Source organism: Toxorhynchites rutilus, chromosome 3 (assembly GCF_029784135.1).
Source record: "Toxorhynchites rutilus septentrionalis strain SRP chromosome 3, ASM2978413v1, whole genome shotgun sequence".
In the NCBI taxonomy this organism is placed as follows: Eukaryota; Metazoa; Arthropoda; class Insecta; order Diptera; family Culicidae; genus Toxorhynchites; species Toxorhynchites rutilus.
This window is the reverse complement of record NC_073746.1, coordinates 35,280,423-35,300,658: the sequence shown is the minus strand read 5'-3', so window position 1 is coordinate 35,300,658 and position 20,236 is coordinate 35,280,423.

The window sequence follows — 20,236 nt, the reverse complement described above, 5'->3', positions numbered from 1 at the left end:
TAATAGTAATAGTAATAGTAATAGTAATAGTAATAGTAATAGTAATAGTAATAGTAATAGTAATAGTAATAGTAATAGTAATAGTAATAGTAATAGTAATAGTAATAGTAATAGTAATAGTAATAGTAATAGTAATAGTAATAGTAATAGTAATAGTAATAGTAATAATAATAGTAATAGTAATAGTAATAGTAATAGTAATAGTAATAGTAATAGTAATAGTAATAGTAATAGTAATAGTAATAGTAATAGTAATAGTAATAGTAATAGTAATAGTAATAGTAATAGTAATAGTAATAGTAATAGTAATAGTAATAGTAATAGTAATAGTAATAGTAATAGTAATAGTAATAGTAATAGTAATAGTAATAGTAATAGTAATAGTAATAGTAATAGTAATAGTAATAGTAATAGTAATAGTAATAGTAATAGTAATAGTAATAGTAATAGTAATAGTAATAGTAATAGTAATAGTAATAGTAATAGTAATAGTAATAGTAATAGTAATAGTAATAGTAATAGTAATAGTAATAGTAATAGTAATAGTAATAGTAATAGTAATAGTAATAGTAATAGTAATAGAAATAGAAATAGTAATAGTAATAGTAATAGTAATAGTAATAGAAATAGAAATAGTAATCACAAGCTGTGCCACTAACACTGACTGAGTGTATCCTATGGCTAACCTTCCCTACTAACATATTTCCTAAATTCCCGAGATATTTATGAGAGGTCATAGAGTTCTCTGCATCTCTCTTAAGTAAATATCGAACTAACATTCCTTCCCTTTCCTCAGCAGTTGCAAGGACGTGGCCAGGACAATTCTTAACTGTTGGAGAAAGCAAGCCTCCATCTAAGAGATACTTCCAATCGTCAGTAACGGATGGAGGTGAGCTATTGAAGTAACAGTTCTGAATTCGTACCACCTACGATATTGTGCAACTTGCTCAATGCTAATGCTAATGCTTTAGTACATTGCTATGTTTTATCACAATGAAACCGTTTAGTTCAAAAAGTTTTTTTTTTTTTTTATCTTCGCTTATTTTTCGTCGGCCTATTTCCGCCACTTTAGTGCCAATCACCGACATCAGGGAGGCGACTCCACCTGTTCCTACCTATCAGACTCAACAACTCATGAGCCGGGCCAACTTCTTTTACTTCCGCTCCGAAGGAAGACGTAACCAGAGATTTTTCGCCTCAGAAAATCCCAACGACGCCAGCTGGGATTGAACCCAGGCCGATCGGATTGTGAGGCTGTTACGCTAACCATACAACCACTGGCGCCGTCATCTCAAAAAGTTGGCTTTTACTTATTTTATTTTCTAGTTTTTAGTACATTATCTGTTTCAGTATAATATTGTCGAGGAGGCAAAAGCCTTAAGTGCTACGCCTCTTAAAACCTAATAAAAAACTATAACATTTCTCTACAATAAAACCATTGTACAGTATTCTATTAGTCAAATCATTTCATTTGATATCAATATTGAGTGGATTGCAAAAAATACATAGTGTGTTCTCCAAGTCAAGTTCGTTCGTTTGATACACATATCACATATATCACAATCAACCTTTTTTTTAGATAATATGGAATCAGCTATTTTGTAGCGGCGGTCAAATTGGTTTTTCCAAGGTCATGGAATAAGCAATTTTAAAATGACAGCTGAGATAAAGGTGTTTTATAAATTTCAGAACAATCAGTCAGTTCCTATTGGTCAAATTTCTATTAATTTGGGACAGCTCTACAGACATATATAAATATATAAGTTAAATAAAAGCGTTTAAAAGAGTAATCTGCTATTTTGTGATTGAGACCATCTTGGGTTTGGAGTTTTCAAGTTATGTGATCTACTATTCAAGCCCTTTCGTTTGATACCCATAATAACTGGGCCTTGAGAAAGCCATTTTGTGGTGGTAGCCATTTCAAAATTGCATTTTTTCATAAAGAACTGTGTTCTACTGGCCAATCCCATTCATTTGATACTCATATTGATGGGGTTTGGAAAAACAATATATTTGCTGCCGTAAAAGAGTTTGTAAAGAGGTTTTGGGAAAAAATATATTTATCGCCATTTTGTAGTGGCCACTATCTTGGATTTGTATTTTTCATAAAAAAACTGTGTTCTACTTGTCATGTTGCGAATTTGATTCCAATATTAATGGGGTTTTGAGAGAATATGTAGTCCGTCATTTTGTAGTGGCCATCATCTTGGATTTGTATTTTTCATAAACAACTATGTTCTACTAGTCAAGCCCTTTCATTTGATACCCATATTGATGGAGTTCTAAGAAAATATGTGATCCAACATTTGGTAGCGGCGGCCATCTTGGGTTTTTAGGATCATGAAGAACGCAGTTTTATAATGACTGCAGAGATAAAGGTGTGTTCCAAATTTCAGATCAATCGGTCAACAGGAAGGGGGTCAAATTTCTATTAATGTGGGGCGCTATAGACAACCACGTAACAAACATGTTACAGGGTAAGCTAATTAAAACCGTTTGAAAAAAATTGGCCCTTTTCGCAAAATAGTATGATTTTTTCTGATGATTTCAATTATGCAAAATTGTTTAAATTATCAATGTATTTACACTCGCAACGTTTCACTGCAATCTGAGTTTGATCTTCAATCTATGTTTGATCTTCATTTAATAATTTATTCGCAAGTTGGGCCTCGCGAGAAACCCAATTGGGCGTTGGACGACGAACGTGTTAAAAAGCAAATTGTGAAAACGGGTTTTTGCTTGAATAAAAAAATTCCATCTCACTCTCGTACAAGCATAAATTTTCTCGGGAAAAGGTGACATAATTTACTGAAAACATAAAATACTTAGTTATAAGTTAGAACTCAAAATCAATCCACTGAAAAACTCTATTACCGACATTCGGCAGTAATTCATTTCAGCGTTGTACCACACAATTGTTCCATCCTTCACAGGAGTAGTTTCCAAAACCCAACAGCGCAATCCCCACAAGACAGCGCAACCCATCCAATGGATATATACCAACATTTCGGGTCGTTAAGCTTCCATGCAACATATTTTATGCAAAATGTGAATCTGAGTATAAGTAGGTTTGCTGTCTGGAAGCGCTATGAAATGCTGCACCCGAAAACCGAAAATTGTCAGCCAACGGTTGCGCTGCTTCTGCCTCGGGATTGCCAACAGTTCCAGCAAAGATTGTTGCTGCTAGTGGCACGTAATGCATATTTATGGCCAGTATGGTATTATGTTGAATGTTTGCCTTACCAGCTCCAGTTTGTAGTTGTTGTGATTTCAGTTCATGTGGTTTATGAAGAATTCATGTGTGTGCCTCTTTCTCCGGCTCGCATAACCCTCCAATGGCAAAGTTTGCCGCAGGTTTTCCCTTTTCCATTCCGCCAGTCAAGGATTTGCTTTGGGAATCTTGAAGGACTGTTTGTGTGTGTGTTCGCAACGCTATGTTCACCCAAACGAACGCTGGAGCTTATAGAAAATTGAAAATTTTCAATTATTCACAGTCACAAGCATAGACTCGCATGGGGAAAAATCTCTAAATTGATAATATAGTATATGATGCAGTAGTTTGCGGAGTTTCCTGCATTATTCAGTGAAGTGTGGATATAATACCGCCAGAATAACCAAAGCCCCATCAATTCAACGACTTTCCTCTTTAATGCCAACACCGAAAGGCAAACATCAAATTGGTGATATTTGGGGTTTATACTCAAGCCGAAAATATTCCCAGCAGCTGAAACCCTGCAGGTCACATAATATAGTACTAGATGACTCCTTGCTCCTTATCAAGCGTGTGGCCAAATATGTGCGGTACCACTGCCGATGACAGCTGCAGAGCTCGGTAATCATACAAATTTACTTGTTTGTGTTGGCACAATAAAATCCAAGTTTTATCACTCAGCTGCCTCAGCAGCCGGAGAACCTTTAATTCCGACGGTGAAAGGGGTGATGAAACCTTGGCACAACCAAACACTTCCACTTCATCGTTATCATGATTCGAGTTTTGCGCTGTTTGGAATGGGCAGTGACAAAGCTCACCCGAAAATAGACCTAATCTTCTTTACCGGCTCGAGAAGGGGTCGTTCCGGATGGCTTGCCCTTTCGCGCAGCCTCCCACCGCAGTCTCAGTTTCACTCAAATCATCACGAGGCCCTTGCCCGAGCATGGGTCTATTTTTCAAGAGATTTTCAACACTGAAAACAAACATATCACCCGTAATCGTTTGTCATCTGGAAAACTAAATCCCTGCTTGTTTTCCTTTTTATCCCATTCGCTAGAATTTGTTAGTCGTCGACGACGGGAACGACTCTTTTGCTTGCCGGATTGGGAAAAAAAATCCTCTCCGGTTTGGTTTCCAGAAGATACTTCTTGACGGCGCATTCGTTCGGCTTTATTTTGTTTTGAACGAACATCAACACGCCCAACACTTCCCCGAAAAGGACTCTAATCGAAATTATTCCGACGATTGTGGGCTGCTTTTCGGAAGATATGATCCGGGCTGCCAAAGATTGGCGTGCAACCCTTTCTCATTCCCCAAAACTGTCAATTCCAGACCATTGGGTCGTAATAACTCACGTAAAATATTAAATGACAACAATTACTCATCGTTGGGCTCGTTTAATTGCTATCAATCAGATGCAGAATTTTTGTTCTCGCATCTTGTTGCCGATTCCGGGAAGACTCCGATGTGTGTCCATCAAATGCTGTCGTTCACTGTCAAGGGCAATTTCGACATTTTTTGTTTGCTGTCAGTATTATCAATTAACTGCGGTCTTAATTGATGTTAATATGGTGATCGTAATCGTGCCAGCATTCGGTATATACCAACCCCTACTGAAATTCGGCACAAATTATTAACAAATTAACGAGCGGCGTCATTCGGGAATGAAGACAGTCGACCCACAGTTGGGCCACGTTGGGAAATTATAAGTAAGGCGCCCTTTAATTTAACGTGCGAAGATTGAAGATTTGATGGAACCAACATTGTTGGTTTTTTTATATGGTAGTGGTAGTGAACAAATTTAATCAAAATAATTCCCTTCAATACAGCTGCATGTAATGAGGCGAGGCAACATATCTATTAACTCATTTGTGGTTGGCCGATGTATGATACGGTAAACAATGATTTTGTGTGATGAAGTACCGTTCTGAATCATATTTCGGACACTTTGTTCTAATATCTTGAAATGCTTGATGCACTCATGATATAACTATAAAATTAACATCACAATTGCTTCTTTGGAGTAATCCCTTGATTTCACTATCACTACTTCATTTGAGAATTACATTTGAATTATTACATAGTAAGAAAAAATCCATCCAAAATCCACTCATAATCGTTTGTGTTTGACGTTTGCTTAGCGTTACAATGTAGAATTTACCCCTTCATCAATATTTCAATTTCTCTCGTGTTTCATCAGTTCTCATCATCGTTATCAGGTTACTGTGATTGCTTGGTAGGTGTTTCGCAGCTGACTGTAAAATTTAAAAAAATATGATTCGGAACGGTAGTTAGGTGTGACTCCCTCGACTGAGAGGCATCACTGCTTATTACGCACGTCATGGTAGTAGACTCGAGTTCAAATTTCTATGCTGGTCATTTTTTTCACCAAAGACAATTCTTCGGATTTCACTGTAAATATCTTCTTCTTCCTAAATGACAACAACGTTCCTAGAGCAGCTTCGCCTTCTCAAAGTAGTATTATTTGCGTCATTTTTATTAGTAACTAGCTGACCCGGCAAACTTCATCTCGCCCAAAATTGCTTTCCTAAGTTTAATAATTTCGAACACTCACGTTTCCGAAAATAATTTCTTGCGATCTTGCGATCTTGCGATCTATATTTGCAGTATACAATTTCTTTCTTGACATATACACTGAGACACTTCAATCCTGATACTGACTGTTCAAATCCGTTGCTCCGTTCTTGAGTTAAATCGCGAGGAACGGACACGAAATCATTTTTATTTATATAGAATCTATTTATACAGCCATTCCATGCCAAACCGATATAGTGGTTCTCAGATTGTCGTCAAAAGTGGTAGTATTGTTCTTTATCGCAAATTATTAGACCCTTATATTTTAATTGTTTTGTTAGGGTGACCATTTCCATTTTAGGGTGGTCCGTAAAATTCATTTTTTCGCATTTTTGCCAAAAATGACTTTTTTCAAAAATTCATAACTTTTGAACTACTGGACCGATTTAGATAATCGACATATCAAATTAAAGCCAATTAGCTTTTTTGGAAAAATACTACATATTTTTTCTGGAAAGCTGAGTATTTTTTATATAACATATCTCGTAACCAGGGAGGCGTTTTTTTTCGTTTTTGAGTTATTATTTTTCACAGTTAACTGATGGTACAAACATCATTTTTTCCCATTTTTTCCACTACAAAAACTACTACTGGACCGATTCAGATCAAATCGTATCAAACGTATCAAATTAAAGCCAATGAGCTAGTCTTATTTGAAAAAATATAACATACTGGATAAATATGGATTTTGTTTCCGTAATTATTGATCATATTTGTTTTTTATAGCTTACATCGTTTTAAGACCAAGGGCGCCATGTTTTTTAAATATTTTTTCCTGAAAACTGAGGTTTTTTCACATAATATATCCAAATACCAGAGAGGTATTATTTTTCGTTTTTAAGTTATGATTTTTCAAAGTTAACATGTTTTCAGTTTTCGTTCAATATTTCTATGTGACTAGACTGGATGTATGTGACCAATGTATGTGTCCAATCAATCGGCAAATGTGTTATTTTTTCGAGAAAGGCTAGTTAATAAGCTTTAATTTGATATGTCGATCATCTGAATCGGTCCAGTAATTCAAAAGTAATACATTTTTGACAAAAGTCATTTTTGGGAAAAAAGGGTAAAATTATTTTTTGGACCATCGGTAAACTTTGGAAAATAATAACTCAAAAACGAAAAAAACGCTTCCCTGATTTCGAGATATGTTATGAGAAAAATCCTCAGCTTTCCATAAAAAATATAAAAAAAATATAGCGCCCTTGGTCCCGAGACCATGAAAACTATAAAAAACAAACACAATCAATAATGAAAAACCCAAAACCTGGAATTTTTGCAAGCGTAAAAATTTCCAATTTTTCCAAGAATGACCAGCTAATTAGCTTTAGTTTGATATGTCGACCGCCTAAATCGGTTCAGTAGTTCACAAGTTATGAATTTTTGAAAAAAGGCATTTTTGGAAAAAAGGTTTCGATATTTCGGATTACCCTAAAATGAAAATGGGCACCCTAACAAAAAAATAAAAAAAAAATACTGGTCTAATGTTTTGCGATAAATATCAAAACTACCACTTTTCACGGAAATCTGAGAACCACTATATCGGTTTGCTATGGAAATGCTGTATATAGAAAAAACGACTTTCCAATTTTCCAACAGTGGCAAGCTCTAAAATACGCGTGATCACAGTGCAAGTCGGAGAAAATTTCTCCGACGAAAAATTCTCCCGACCAGGATGGGAATCGAGCCCGAACCACCGGCATGTCCATTTCTTGATTTGAAAAACAAAAATCTACAGTTTTTTCTATAGTCGAACATACATATTAGGATTAACTCGATAATCAGTTATAAAGGTTTACAGGCAAACCTTTTTTTGTGTGGGGGATAGGGAATCGCTTAAAAAAATCGTGCAAAACTTCACCAGTAGCATTAAAAAATCGTGTTCGGTATTTGAAAAAAAAACCTTTTTTTTTGCGCATAAAAAAGTTTTCCCCCAAGAAAATAATTCAAATCCATGCCGTTGACCGTTCGATTTCCTTTTGTTTCCCTGTTTGCGATGGGACAGTTTGCCTTTCCGGTTGTGCGTGGCTGTTTGTGCTTTTAGTTGCATGTTGCAATTTGTTGCTATTAGAAATCATGTCATGCGCAACATAGAGCATTTGATGGAAGGATGGGAATGATTTGAAACGTGGATAATTAAGACGTAAATATGCTTTTGACGTAGGACTACGTCTTACATTAAGGGTGCAAAATCAGAAAACAGGTCACGTTTTTATAAAATAAAGTTAACGTTAATAACTATTTTTGCTGCCCACGGATTTTAACGATTTGCATACCAATCGAATCGAATTTTCTAAAATTTGTTCGATATGCTATACATTACAATCCCATAGTCTGTATATGTTTTAAGTTTATGAAAATTGGAAGCATTCCCAATTCCCCATACATTTGTTCTGTCCATTTGTGTGCAGAGCTGTTAATAACGGGCAACTTGTGCAGCCGCTAGAATAGAAACAATGAAAGGGGATAGCGAAAAGAGAATATTTGCGAAGTAAACTCCACCCTTGCATAGTAAGTAAGCTATGGCTAGCGTATAATTATTGCATCTCCGCTGAGGAAAATTTTCAGAATCTGCCATGGCAAAACAGGCTTTTCGCCTGTTTTGCCATGGCAGATTTTCGCCTGCAAATGATTATAGATCGCTTCTAGCCATCAGTGTTTGGCTTTGTGTGTGTTGCTTGTTTGCTTGAACTTGTTCATTTCCTGTACACGTGAATAGCACACCTTCGATACTTTTAGTTGCCATTCGTATTTGCTCTCGTGCGTATCGACTCTGTTCTGATGCAACAAGCTCCTAGCTTTGTTGACGGTTTTGACCGAGAGTCGAGAAACGATTTTTCATGAACGGTCATGCTCGGGATGTTTCATTTTTATCGCTGCAACTGTGCGCATCTGTTAGACGCGTGATGCTTGTTGAATGGCGATGTACGGAAGATGCCTCTCGTTAAATACTCAGTGCAATGCGTGCATTGATATAAAGAAACAAACCAAATTCGTATCGTTCTAGCAAAGGCAAGAAATAATCGTTGCTTCTTAATATAATTCTACAAAACCACGCAAGCCATTAAACATTTTCAGGGTCCCCGGAACTTTTACTAAAGAGTTATTTATGAAATTTCGACGTATTCGCAAATATCCGAATTGATAAACCAACAAATTAAAAAAAAAATTACGTTGTCCTACGTCCAAAGCGGTCGTGTCTCGGATATAACCCCTCGTATTTTTTTCGCACTGAAATGCATATAAACCATCGAAAAAAAAAACTAAATGGATGATAACTTTTTCAAATATGCTTCTTTTCGTACACCGTACAAAAAAATCGCACAAAAAACCACACATTCTACACCTTTTCTAAATATGTGCAATTTTTATGAGAATTTTAACAGTGTTGCGCGGTTGGTTTGTGTTGTTTTTTTTTTAATTTGAAACCCATTACAGATTTAATTTATATCTAAATACACCCAGGTTTTTAAGCGGTTTTTTTGCGCAGTTTTTTTTACGAGGTTTTTTGACGCGGTTTTTTACGCAGTACCCGCGTAAAAAATACCAGTGCAATATCACATCTCTCCCTCAGCTCACATTTCTCTCTTATACTTCCTCAGCGTATATTACGGTAATTAGTGCTTGTAACGGAGCTTAGCGCTTATGAAGGAAATTAGTGCCGCACCTTATCACGATTCTTACGTGGATTTTAGGTGGGTAACAGGTAGCTCACCGGGCGGTACAACGGGACGGGGTTTTTACGGGCAGCGATTCGTGAATGTCTTTCCCTGTCTACTTAACTCTAGAGTCTAGACGGTCCAACAGTGGTACTACACGCGCATCGGCAGCAGAGTATACAAATCACAAGGGAATCTTCTAGCAACAGCAGATGACCTCATTCGTGTGGAAAACCGAACTATAGCTACCACTAACCAACGAAATTGCAGGAAAAAAACTACGGGTTCCGGAAGCTAGCAATACTCAACTTTTTACTTCCGTTTTACGAAAGGATAGTCCCATTTGATACCTATCATTAGGTGACATGGTTCTTTTTACCAGGATTTTTAAGCGGATTTTCCAATTAACGCGGTTTTTTTACGCGGATTTTCAAATTAACGCGGTTGTTTTACGAAGTACGTATCCGCGTAAAAAATACTGGGTGTATGTATATTTTTTTGTTTGTGTATTTATTATATGTCTTGATATTGGTGATCTTTTTTCAGAATATTTCGAGAATTGCACGGTACGAATGTATCTAATAATTTTTTAATAATTTTTTTTATTTCCATTTTTTCTAGCATTTTTTAAATTTTCCTAAAATCAATTATTGTATTGTATTCGTGTATTCGTAACAAAAGCCCCAAGTCTTATCATCAGCGCTATAAAAACTATTGTTGAGAATTAGAAAATTAGATAATTTTTCTGAATCTCTATATGGTTCACTATAAGAACTATGGCTGAAAACGTAGTTTTTTTTTCACGACACTTTCAATAGCTTGGAAAGGAAAGAAAATATAGAAAAAAAATCATATTGTATCATAGTATACTCATAGTATCTCACTGTGATCAGAATGCCATCGAAAAGTCAATTTTTTTGGCATTTCGAATTTTTTTTATACCAAATTTGATAATTCTATAAAAAGAACAAATGTTGATATGTTCAATGTTATGAATTTGAATTTACGATTTTATTAATCATCGATTTCTTAAAAATAGAAAATGCACACGGTGAAAATTACGAAAATATTTTAAAATAATTGATTTACAGCAAGCTGCTGTTACTTGTCCTCAGTTTTTTTGGCAAAGATGCGGCAGATTTGTTGGGAGATGTTAATGCGTTCCGGGCCTGGCTTCAAATGGATACTATCGGTGACATTTTTGGTCAGAATGTGGAATATATTTAAGTAAAAATTTTTCGAAAAATTTTGGTAACATTCCATGTGCAGGTGTTATACGACATTTGGTATTTTAAATGTTTATTCATTGTCACACGATTTCCGTCGCTCTACTATCACGATTGGAAATATTCTATATTTCGAGTTTTGATTTCACAACTCTATGTTCACTAAATATCCAATACATTCTGTCAAATTTATACCATGAATTTGTGTTTTTAAAGAAAATACTTTATTTATCATCTAAATTTCATATGTCCCTTCTAAATCAATATACTTTTTCCAACGTAATATCCATTTTTATAGCTGTATTCAAGAATTGCCTTAAAATAGTACGTTCAATACTCGATACATTAAAAAAAAAATGATGAATACAAAAAACAAGTACGAACACAGCAGTACTGTTTACATTGTAACGGATAGTCTTAGCTCTGTCGAAGCTATCCGTTCAGTGAGGCCGGAAAAGCACTCGCCGTACTTCCTTGAGAGAATACGAGAAATTTTGAGTGCTTTAACCAGACGCTGTTATGTCATTACATTTGTTTGGGTCCCTTCACATTGCTCAATTCCGGGTAATGAGAGGGCTGACTCATTGGCAAAGGTAGGTGCAATTGAAGGCGATATTTATCAGCGTCAAATCGCCTTCAATGAATTTTATTCTTTAGTCCGTAAAAATACCATCGCTAACTGGCAACGTAAGTGGAACAAAGATGAATTGGTTCGGTGGTTTCACTCGATTATCCCTAAGGTTAGCCTCAAACCATGGTTCAAAAGTCTGGACTTGAGTCGGGACTTTTTTCGCACCTTCTCTCGACTCATGTCCAATCACTGTTCGTTAGACGCGCTACTCTTTCGTTTTAATCTTGCCGATGGCAATATCTGTGCTTGTGGCCAAGGTTACCACGACATCGAACACGTTGTTTGGTCGTGCGAGGTGTATCTTGTTGCCAGATCGAATTTAGAAAACTCTCTTCGGGCCAAAGGAAGACAGCCCAATGTGCCGGTGAGAGATGTGTTGGCTCGGTTAGACCTTGATTACATGTCCCAAATATATGTCTTCTTAAAAGTTATCGATCTTCGTGTGTGATTGTCCTTATATCCTTATATTCTCCTTTTCCTTTTCCTTCGCGAGAAATCAAATCCCTTCTTACTAACAATAGAATAAGGTGAAATGTAAACACATATTAGATATAAGATAGGCTTAAGAATTGAGTATGATGAATGTGAGTGTGAACATTGTCAACGTATCCTTATATCCGTTCCTTTTCTTGAAAAAATGTCACCCTTCTAAACTCGAGCAAACCGCGACTAATCGGTTCTCTACTTCATTAACACTAGAATTAATGAAAAATGTTTATATATACTTGTAACAATACAGATAGGAGTTTGGCTCCTTTCTTCTTCTTCTTGAATGGCGTTAACGTTCCCTTGTGGAACTTTTGCCGTCTCAACGTATGCATTAACTAGCGTCATTTATTAATACTTGGTCGAGATTTCTTAAGCCAAATAACACGCCTTGAATGTATTCCGAGGGGCAAGCTCTTGAATACGCATGACCACAGTGCAAGTCGAAGGAAATTTCTTTGACGAAAAATCCCCCGGCCAGAACGGGAATTGAACCCGAACACTCGGCATGATAATGTGAGACGCTAACCACTCGGCCACGGGTGCACCAGTTTGGCTCCTTTAAACTTATGTAACTGAACCTGTAAAAATAAACGATTTAATAAAAAAAAACAGCAGTACTGTGTCTCAAAACATAATTTATTAATTCCAAAATTTCAAATTAAAAAAAATATACCGCAAAGCCCTCTAAAATTCTTAAAAAAACACGTATCAAAAACAGGTACATTTAAATGTAAATTATGTTTAAATGGATCTAAAAATTTAAAAAATCCAAAATTTCGAAATGCCAAAATTACTTTAATTAAAAAAAAATTCTATAAATTTTTTTTATAATTTGTCTTGGTACACCATATTAGACGTACTTTGAGTATTTCTCGAATGTTCATTTCCAAGCCTGTTGAGTACGGCATGAAAAAAAAAGGGGGGGGGGGTTATATCTATAATATAACCACAAAGTTGACGTGGGACTACCGTTGTCTTAGTAATCATTTGTTTGTAATGATTAAATTATTGATTGAATGAAACAATTTTCGAATTCAATTGAATTAACATATTTGCTCAGTAAGTAAAGAATTTTAACAAACACCATGTACTATAATACACCTCGGTTTTTATGGCTGTGTTGGGGAACATGCTTCGATAGGAACAAAAATTCTCCCAACTTGCATGTATCTGCAAAGCGGATTTCTCCAGGCACATTGATTTAGATAGCTGTGTTAGGGAACATACTTCGATGAGAACAAAAATTCCCTCAACTTGCATGTATTTGCAAAGCGGATTCCCACAGGTACATTGATTTTGAAATCAGTGTTGGGGAAACCGTAAATCGGGCCAACCAAAACTTGGCAGTTAGGGCGTTTTGATAACGCTTCACATTTCACAGTTACTTAATTGATTATCTCATGAAAAATAACATTTCATACATTGTGATACACGCGTAGAAAAAATTCCTATCAAATGATGCAAACATCTTTCCGATCTGTTAAGAAATGTTCGAGTTATAAATATTCGAAATCTTTCATTTTTTCCTGCATGTTCTGGGTTTTGGTTTTTATTTAACCCTCATATACTCCGGTTAGACGTAGTCCCACGTCAAATTAAAAACTACGTTTTTGACTACAGCTCTTATAGTGAACCATATAGGGATTCAAAAAATTACTTAATTTTTCTAATTTAATACTTTATACAGCATTTTCCATAGTGCTGGTGATAAGATTTGGAGGTACTTTTCACGAACACATGAATACAATACAATTATAGATTTTGGAATAATAACAAAATATTAGGAAATGAGCAAAAAGATTTTTGTTTTAATTATTGGATATTTTCGGGCTGCGTAGTTCTCGAAATGTTCTGAAAAAAAAATCACAAATATCAAAAATCACATACGAACATATTGGAATAGAATTTAAACCAGTACTAAGTCTCAAAATTTAGAAAGAAATCAAACTTTTATGAATATATATTTTTGTATCGCGCAACACTTAAAATTCTAAAAAAAAACACAAATACGTAGAAACACATTTAAATACGAATTAGAGTACACCCATACTGCCCATGTTTGCATAGAAGACGTAATCACCAACATCATTAGGGTTGGAAAAACGCATTTTTGTTGTTTTTTGGCCTACAGTCATAACCATGCAAATTTTCGACGAAATGATCTGTCCAGTTGAAGGATATTATCGGCAGAAAGAGAGCCTTGGTAATTTTGCGGATTATAACAGCGATAAAGTCGATTTTGTTCATTTTGTCGTTTACGTCTCCTATACAAACATGGGCAGCATACCTCGCTATACGGCCGCTCTTTATACGGCATTTCGCTATAACGGCCATCTTAAATTAAGGCACGTTTTCTGTTTACGGCCTTAAATGTTTCGCTATAACGACAAAAAAACTTTTTTTTGTTACGGTATATCTAATGTTGCCAGTCTTGCACAATTTATGTTCTAAAATTTGAAGAATGGAGACACCGCTGAATCTGCTGAGGATGTCACATATAATAATCCAAATAAGGCGAGGATGGTTTGAAAAATTTTAAAATAGAAAGATCCCATACAGAACTAAATAAAAATCAATCACTCGTCGTATCCAAGAAAAAAGTTTGGATGACTAAACCTACTTTTGGGGATTGGTTCAAAATTCACTTTGGTACAGAAGTGAAAACTGAAGCAACAAGGCTTCTCTTATTTTGATTAATGCATCAGGGCATTCTACTAACTGTCTGAACTATCTGAAGTGAAGATGTCGATATATTCCGAAAAATACAACAACTTTAATCCAACCAATGGATCAGAGTGCAATAGCCATTTTGAAAGCATATTACCTACGACGAACTTTACGACAACTCAAACGGGAAACCGATGATAAATCATCAATTAAAACATTTTGGAAACATTACAACATCAAGGATGCTGTTGACAGCATCAGAGAATAATGGAAGGAATTGAAATTAACAACAATGAACCATGTTTGTAATAAGGTATGGCCAGAATGTGTAAAAGTACTGATGCAGAAGTTAATTCCTTCCTGAAATTAGACAGAATGTTTCACAGCTAGCACATGATCTCGGCTTTGAAGGTTTGAACGAACATTATGTACTTAATCTACCTGAAGCTGATAGGGAACCCTTTTTACATGAGGAACTTATTCTTATTGTTGGTTTTTGGAGTCTGTTATTATTTTATGTACAAATATATGTACTGCTTATTTATGCTTTAAAATGCATTTTGAATTATAAACCATGTTACAAATTTAACAAAATTTGGAACCGATCCGATTAGAATAATTGATTCCTTATACGGCTTTTCGATTTGCGGCCATGTTTCGTGGAACGTATCTAGGCCGTAAAGCGAGGTATGGGTATAGTATTGAATCTCTAAATCTTCCAAAAATTTTGTTTCAATGTTTCAAAATTTTTTTACTAATTGAATTTTCGAATTTTGAATTATTGAAAATATTTCTCGATACACGATAGTAAGATGTACGTTCAGTATTTTTATCCCGAAGCTGATGAGAGACGAAAAAGTATGATTTTCACCATAGATCCTATGGTAAATCACATAGGGGTTAAAACAATAGTCACAATTTCTTATTTGTACCCTATACAATATACTACATAGAGCTGAATTGATTTTGGGGCACTTTTTACTTCTATACCCAGCCAACCCTACCCCTGCGGCACATACTGATGGCTGAATCATCACATTGTTATGCATTTTAATGCACATGCCGTTTGGGGGACTTTTTGTCTGTATTTTGTTGAAAGTCGCAGGGTGTCCTTGCATGTTGCTTTGTCATATTACCACATTACCGGAGTGGGTTTTTTGTGAGTTATGAGTCATCATAATGACTTGAATGATACATACACTGTATCATTCGCTGAAAGTAAAATCAAATAAGTCGTATATTTCCATGTTGAAGTTACTAGTAATGGTTTGTCGAACAACTCTTATTTAAGATTGAGGTCGAAACTTAATGGAAATCGTACTTCTTCCGAACTGGAAGCTGTGTGTATATCAGTCTGATCCACATTTGAAATGTTAGCACAACTGTTTGTTCGGTCTTTCGGTTGCGTCTCAATAGCTCTCAATGATCAACTTGGTGTGGAATTTTTGGTATAGCTTGAATGGAATTTTTTTTTCGTATAAACAGACCCAACGATGCCTTAGACATTTCGAAACGATGATGCGTGTTATGTTCCGAGACTGTGGAGGAGTGTATTTCAAAGCACAATTTCAAAGTTTATTTCTACAAAGGGCAAGGATCAAACTCCAACGGTATACATTTGTGAGATTTCATGGGTGCCTGTGCCGCCCACTGCGGTTTCAAGCAAATATCATCATTTTGTGGGTGGACGATACATTGACGAGTAGGATGTATTCAAAACCACAGATCGTTATCGAATTTCTAGAAATTCTAGAACTTGAGGACGGAGCGCAAATGTTTTTATTTTGTTTTTTTTGATTTTCAACTTCTGATATTTGGATTTTTGACTTCTAATTGTTGAATCGCAGTCACTCATCAACACTGTTTTATAACACTCAATCAGCCTACATAATTATTTGCGTAGAAACCTTTTTTTCGCCGTGAAGAATGGAGCTCATGAAAACGGAAATAGAATGGCCCTTTTAGATCCATTATGTCTCACAAATGTCGCAATTTTATTTTCATTCGGACTCCCTGTGTTCACGTTACCCTTAATTTTCAATTCAAATAAAAGTTGAGACTAATTAGCCGAAGACAGATTTGCGGGAAATAAATTTACTGCCGAAATCGAGGGGTGCGTTTTGGCCAATCCCTATCTGCAGAAACAATGACCTCATAAAGCTTAACGAAGTGGGACAAAACTACCGAGAATGAGCGGTCGCACGAGCAATGTAGTTCCTTCGTCGAAACGTCTTAATTGAATGAGTGGCTTAGATATTTATTTGGATTGAGTCAATTTATGGCCCCGCACAAAAGAAGCCAAACACTTTCGATAGCGTGTTAAGCCATTTGCTAAAACCCCAAAACGACCCCGCCATCACAATCATCAACGTCGTCTTTTTCGGCTTCGATGTCGCTTTCAACCACTTCGTCACTTCGCTGGTCGTATAAATTAATTGATACAGGACATTCGTCTGCTGTCGAAATTATCGTTTCGCAGAGGGAGGAAGAGAAAACGACGCGAAAACTCTCAATTGCTGATCATCACGCTGTGTGGATATAGTTTATTGGCAAAGGCCCCACAAGCAAATAGCGCGAAGTGAATGCTTTGAAGACACGAAATGCAATACCCGGTTCTAGCGCGTGCAGTGAAGTGGATGATGGTCTATTAACATGGAATTGAACTATGGCGGCAGGTTGGCATGATCTGGCAAGCTGGCCGCGCAAAATGTCGGCATGAAAAAATATTTTTATTGACTTTACTTTGGTTGGCTTTTAGGAATTGCTAGATTCACTTGGCTTCGGATAGATTTTCTCTTTTTCTTTATTCATGAAACAGCTTGCTTCTTGCATCATGTTGAACATTTCTGAGAACTTGTCAATACAGATGAAACTACCGACGGAGACGTTTTGACTATTATCGGAATTGTAAATACGAACGCTACAAACAGTGCAACCTGGTGATTACGTCTAGCTATGCGGACAAATGTTAATTGAAACGATTGATTGTCCGCATAGATAGACGCAAGCGTTTTTCAAATGGAAAAAATATGTTATAATCCGCAAAATTACCTAGGCCCTCTTTTTGACGATAATATCCTTCAACTGGACAGATCATTTCATCGGAAATTTGCATGGTTATGCTTGTAGGCCAAAATCAACAAAAATGCGTTTCCCCCACAACAATAGGTGTTGTCGATTACGTCTCCTATGCAATCGTGGGCAGTTCAGATAATCAACATATTAAATTGAAGTCAATAATATCACACTTGCAAAAAAAAAAAAAATTCTTTTCGCATATATCTAGTCTAGTCTAGTCGTATAGGAATGGCGAACGAAGACTAGAAACATGTTGATGATGATAATGGTCCCGCCTCCTTCCCCTACAGAGATTTGAGCAAGACGAGTTATCTAAAAGATATTTTTTTTCTCAGCATTGAAATCAGTTTAGCAAAAAAAACGAACTGATTTTATTTACAGATATAAGTTCAAAAAAAAATGTCAATGTCCAAAGACAAGCCAATACTCAGTCTGGTCCGCCACAAAGTCGATACGGTCCCAACAAGGCCCTTGCAGCCAAATGGTCCACCAAGACACAAGTCCAACCGCCAGCCTTGTTTTGGATTGACTTGAATATCCCCATCCAGAGAAATCGAGAAATTTTCCTTCACGAATAATTTCTAGACCGGCCCTTACAAAACTTTTAAATTTTTATCCTTCATATCTGCAACACGTGCGCGACGCTCAAACTTTTGTAGACTACTTTTATTTTTTTTTTCAACTACTACAATATTAAAAAAAAATCAAAATAAAAATAAAAATAGTCCATCATCACCAAGATCATGACAGACATAATAGAGATTAATACAAAATAGAGAAATAAAAATAATGTAAAAAAAATTAAATCGTCTCCACATTATAATCCGTTCAATAGAAACTTCGTCAGATACAATATTCAATGAAAAAAATAAAATAAAAAAGACTGCATAAAACTTTTCACATAAATTATCCGTTCGTATAAAACTTCGTCATTTAAAATTTTCGTCATAAAGTAAAAGAAAAATCATTCAGCTGTTATGAAAACACAGCTTTCACGTGTGAAATACAGCTTCTCTTAAATCTGCTAACGTTTAATATGTCTTGGCATCGAGTTGAAAACATTTATTCCTTTGAAATATAACGAATTTTGTGAAGCACATGTAATGAAATGGGGTGTTCTTAATTCATTCGCGTTTCTAGTGTTATAACTATGAAAGTCACTTTCAACTCGATCACACAAATAGCGAGGTAGCAAACCGTTAATTACTTTAAAAATGAACACCATAGTTAAATAAACAATTCTTTGCTTCACGGATAACCATTGCAAAGCGTCCAGCATCAAAGATGAGGAAGTGAACCTATTACATTTTAGTATTAATCGCATTATTTTATTCTGCAAACGCTGTAATCTCGATATTTGTGTTCCATTGGCAAGAAATAGAATGGATGAACAAAAGTCCAAATGAGGAGAGATGATAGATTTGTATAGCTGTATTTTGCTGCAAATAGTTAAATCATTTTTCAATCGGCATAAGATTCCATACTTCTTGGCAATTTTCTTGATGACATTGTCAATGTGAGTGTTGAACTTGAGTTTGTCATCAATAATCACGCCAAGATATTGAAACCTCCCGAACGCGGTCAATAGTCTCGTAATCAATAACAATAGAGACGTTTTCATTTATTCGATTTCGCGAGATTATCATGTATTTTGTTTTACTTATGTTCAATTTCAATTGCTTATACTTCAACCATCTACTTAGAAAACGCAAATCTTCATTCAGGTGCAAAACGGCCTGATATACATCTTTAGCTGCAATGAATAACACAGTGTCATCTACGAAAAGATTAATATCGCAAAATCGTAAGACTCTCCGCATGTCATTGATATACATAATAAATAAAAGAGGCCCTAATACACTGCCCTGAGGTACTCCAAGATTATTCTCTACAGGACTAGAAATGAAATCGCTAAAAGCAGTCCGTTGAGTTCTGCCATACAAATAGCTTTCAAACCATTTAAATGCAGTACTCGTAATTCCAAAGCGCTTAATCGTGTTCAACAACAAGGGCCAAGAAATTGTCTCAAAAGCGCGTTTTAGATCCAAGAAAACAGCAACAATGGTTTCTTTATCTTCTAATTGTTCATTCCATTTTGCTAATACCAAGTTCAATGCGGTTTCACAGGAATGACCTTCCCGATATCCCGATTGTTCTGGTATTAGCAAAGAGTTACAATCTAAATATTCCAACAGCTGGCCTTTAACAACAAGTTCTAATATTTTCTCTAAGGTGTGTAACATGTTGATGGAACGAAACTCCTCGGCTTTAATCGTTCCAGCAACCTTTTGGATCGGAACAACTAAAGATTCTTTCCACATTTGAGGCACATGGCCAGTTTCCAATGATGTATTTATAAGGTCCAGCAAGATGTGAGAAATGATATGGAAGCAATCTTGAACAACTCTAGCATTAACATTGTCTACTCCAGCCGTTTTTTCTAATGAAAAGCAAATAGTTTTCAACTGACCTAATGTAATTGGGTGGAAATCTTCAAATCTACAATTACTATTAACCGGCTGTTTTATTTCATCGGGTTCATCGACCAATTCAATAGATTGATTGATCAATGAAACACTATCGACAAAATAATCGTTAAACTTAGATGCTATTACTTGCTCGGATTGTTCTAATGTGCCATTAAAGGTTATGGACCGCGGTTTGCAATTACTTGGCTTCA